The sequence below is a fragment of the Drosophila serrata genome, unplaced genomic scaffold (genome assembly GCF_035046125.1).
Source record: "Drosophila serrata isolate PLE 108 unplaced genomic scaffold, ASM3504612v1 contig_224, whole genome shotgun sequence".
Taxonomy (NCBI): Eukaryota; Metazoa; Arthropoda; class Insecta; order Diptera; family Drosophilidae; genus Drosophila; species Drosophila serrata.
Window position 1 is genome coordinate 10,570 of NW_028257122.1, and position 4,776 is coordinate 15,345.

Sequence of the window (4,776 nt, forward strand, 5' to 3'; positions counted from 1 at the left end):
ATCATGTTCTTGATGACAACTTCATGCAAATCCGTATCAACCTCGGCCCATGGAATCTCAGCGCATATAACATCGTCGATTTCATCTGGAGTAATTTTATCATACAGCCAAATCAGTATGTGCGCATGCGGCAATCCTCTCTTCTGCCATTCTACTGAATACATCCAGCACCGCACAGATCCAAAAACTCCATGTTTCACAATAAAATCCATCAGTGACTTGAGCTTTTGTCTGAAAACACGGGCTGTGATGTCATGCCTATCCCTATACGATTGTCCAGGAAATAACAGCTGTACTATCTCGTCCCAAGCTGGATTGCATGTGAAGGTGATAAATAAGTCTGGACGGCCGTTGCAACGAACATATGCCTGGGCATCTTGAGCATATTCATGCATGTGGCGTGGACTACCTATGTATGAGGATGGCAAAATCGTGAGCTTTCCAACGTTGGTTGTATTACGGTCATTCATCACAGCATCCCGCAAATGGATATATTCCTCGGACCGAAGTTTCGTCTGATTCAATCGAAGGAGCCTGACAGTATATGCAGACCTGATGCATCCGGCCAATAACGACATTGCGATTCGAGCTGTAATCAACAGTTGGATTATATCTGAATGCCAGACGATTGTATTGCAGGTTTTGATCTGCTGCAAGCTGTAAACGCGCTTCAGCCACCCTTGCCCTGTCGCGTTCACTATTTTGAGAGTGAATCAAATCGATTGCTGCAGAACGCGACTGCCTAACTCTCAATCATTTTCTCTCAAGCCTATCTGCTCGTCTTTCTGCTGATTCCTCGTTGTGCATCTGTATTGCTTTCAGCCGCTTAGTCTCTCGGATGGAGGCCCGTTCTTCGTCAGTCATATTCGTAATCTTACGTCTTTTTGCTTCCGTATTGCGAGTACGACGACCCAAACTCGACTTCTTGGGTGGCATGACTTCGTTTCTTACTGAAACTAAATAAAAAAATAAAATTGTAATCTCCTATTTCTTCTTTCAATATTTTTGGGATGTTTGACAGGAAATGCTTCGATTCAGCTGGCTGGCTGTAGGGGGCGCAGCAGTAGGGGCACGGGGAAACGTGAAAAAATTGATATATTCGCAAATGCAGATAAGCTATCAACATCAAAAGTAGACAATAACCGAGCTGGAACCTCAACGCATGTTGTGAAAATTTGGGCTTAAACAGTTCAGAACTTTTCAAGTCTATGAAGGGAGTAGACATGAACAGAGCATTTTTTCATCAGAGTTGTAGCTGGCGGATTCAGGACTCTTTCTTGCTCATTGCTTTCTGTGAAATAGACACGTTTACCATTCTCCAAATGGACTGCCAAGTGAACTAAAGCTGGATAGCGTTCATGAATGGGGAACGAATAAATTCTCCAACCAGCCTCGTTGCTGCTTATGTATCCAGCCTGGTATTGAGATATTTCATCGACAACTCGTACAGCATTGCTGTCACCATTTTCTGCCTGAACACCAAAATCTGCCATATCGCTGCCTTTATTCACGTACTTGCAGATATATTTAATCGATTTCACGGAATTGCAATATTCTACGTTGATGTGCGCTTTGTATGATTTTGACAATAGTGGTGAGTATGGAACCACCCAACGATTGTCTACCTCAATATCACCAATTCTCATGTTTAAATTTGCCGAAGTCCCTCCATCTTCATTTGACCGTCTCCTATACAGAGGATATCCATCGTCCCCTGTTACGGTGTTGGCTGTAAATGCTCGAGGATATCGGTTGGAACACTTCCCGTCTACCATGCATGGTGAACTTGGGTTGAGGGTACCACATGGGCCATGGATCATGTTCTTGATGACAACTTCATGCAAATCCGTATCAACCTCGGCCCATGGAATCTCAGCGCATATAACATCGTCGATTTCATCTGGAGTAATTTTATCATACAGCCAAATCAGTATGTGCGCATGCGGCAATCCTCTCTTCTGCCATTCTACTGAATACATCCAGCACCGCACAGATCCAAAAACTCCATGTTTCACAATAAAATCCATCAGTGACTTGAGCTTTTGTCTGAAAACACGGGCTGTGATGTCATGCCTATCCCTATACGATTGTCCAGGAAATAACAGCTGTAGTATCTCGTCCCAAGCTGGATTGCATGTGAAGGTGATAAATAAGTCTGGACGGCCGTAGCAACGAACATATGCCTGGGCATCTTGAGCATATTCATGCATGTGGCGTGGACTACCTATGTATGAGGATGGCAAAATCGTGAGCTTTCCAACGTTGGTTGTATTACGGTCATTCATCACAGCATCCCGCAAATGGATATATTCCTCGGACCGAAGTTTCGTCTGATTCAATCGAAGGAGCCTGACAGTATATGCAGACCTGATGCATCCGGCCAATAACGACATTGCGATTCGAGCTGTAATCAACAGTTGGATTATATCTGAATGCCAGACGATTGTATTGCAGGTTTTGATCTGCTGCAAGCTGTAAACGCGCTTCAGCCACCCTTGCCCTGTCGCGTTCACTATTTTGAGAGTGAATCAAATCGATTGCTGCAGAACGCGACTGCCTAACTCTCAATCATTTTCTCTCAAGCCTATCTGCTCGTCTTTCTGCTGATTCCTCGTTGTGCATCTGTATTGCTTTCAGCCGCTTAGTCTCTCGGATGGAGGCCCGTTCTTCGTCAGTCATATTCGTAATCTTACGTCTTTTTGCTTCCGTATTGCGAGTACGACGACCCAAACTCGACTTCTTGGGTGGCATGACTTCGTTTCTTACTGAAACTAAATAAAAAAATAAAATTGTAATCTCCTATTTCTTCTTTCAATATTTTTGGGATGTTTGACAGGAAATGCTTCGATTCAGCTGGCTGGCTGTAGGGGGCGCAGCAGTAGGGGCACGGGGAAACGTGAAAAAATGGATATATTCGCAAATGCAGATAAGCTATCAACATCAAAAGTAGACAATAACCGAGCTGGAACCTCAACGCATGTTGTGAAAATTTGGGCTTAAACGGTTCAGAACTTTTCAAGTCTATGAAGGGAGTAGACATGAACAGAGCATTTTTTCATCAGAGTTGTAGCTGGCGGATTCAGGACTCTTTCTTGCTCATTGCTTTCTGTGAAATAGACACGTTTACCATTCTCCAAATGGACTGCCAAGTGAACTAAAGCTGGATAGCGTTCATGAATGGGGAACGAATAAATTCTCCAACCAGCCTCGTTGCTGCTTATGTATCCAGCCTGGTATTGAGATATTTCATCGACAACTCGTACAGCATTGCTGTCACCATTTTCTGCCTGAACACCAAAATCTGCCATATCGCTGCCTTTATTCACGTACTTGCAGATATATTTAATCGATTTCACGGAATTGCAATATTCTACGTTGATGTGCGCTTTGTATGATTTTGACAATAGTGGTGAGTATGGAACCACCCAACGATTGTCTACCTCAATATCACCAATTCTCATGTTTAAATTTGCCGAAGTCCCTCCATCTTCATTTGACCGTCTCCTATACAGAGGATATCCATCGTCCCCTGTTACGGTGTTGGCTGTAAATGCTCGAGGATATCGGTTGGAACACTTCCCGTCTACCATGCATGGTGAACTTGGGTTGAGGGTACCACATGGGCCATGGATCATGTTCTTGATGACAACTTCATGCAAATCCGTATCAACCTCGGCCCATGGAATCTCAGCGCATATAACATCGTCGATTTCATCTGGAGTAATTTTATCATACAGCCAAATCAGTATGTGCGCATGCGGCAATCCTCTCTTCTGCCATTCTACTGAATACATCCAGCACCGCACAGATCCAAAAACTCCATGTTTCACAATAAAATCCATCAGTGACTTGAGCTTTTGTCTGAAAACACGGGCTGTGATGTCATGCCTATCCCTATACGATTGTCCAGGAAATAACAGCTGTACTATCTCGTCCCAAGCTGGATTGCATGTGAAGGTGATAAATAAGTCTGGACGGCCGTTGCAACGAACATATGCCTGGGCATCTTGAGCATATTCATGCATGTGGCGTGGACTACCTATGTATGAGGATGGCAAAATCGTGAGCTTTCCAACGTTGGTTGTATTACGGTCATTCATCACAGCATCCCGCAAATGGATATATTCCTCGGACCGAAGTTTCGTCTGATTCAATCGAAGGAGCCTGACAGTATATGCAGACCTGATGCATCCGGCCAATAACGACATTGCGATTCGAGCTGTAATCAACAGTTGGATTATATCTGAATGCCAGACGATTGTATTGCAGGTTTTGATCTGCTGCAAGCTGTAAACGCGCTTCAGCCACCCTTGCCCTGTCGCGTTCACTATTTTGAGAGTGAATCAAATCGATTGCTGCAGAACGCGACTGCCTAACTCTCAATCATTTTCTCTCAAGCCTATCTGCTCGTCTTTCTGCTGATTCCTCGTTGTGCATCTGTATTGCTTTCAGCCGCTTAGTCTCTCGGATGGAGGTCCGTTCTTCGTCAGTCATATTCGTAATCTTACGTCTTTTTGATTCCGTATTGCGAGTACGACGACCCAAACTCGACTTCTTGGGTGGCATGACTTCGTTTCTTACTGAAACTAAATAAAAAAATAAAATTGTAATCTCCTATTTCTTCTTTCAATATTTTTGGGATGTTTGACAGGAAATGCTTCGATTCAGCTGGCTGGCTGTAGGGGGCGCAGCAGTAGGGGCACGGGGAAACGTGAAAAAATTGATATATTCGCAAATGCAGATAAGCTATCAACATCAAAAGTAGACAATAACCGA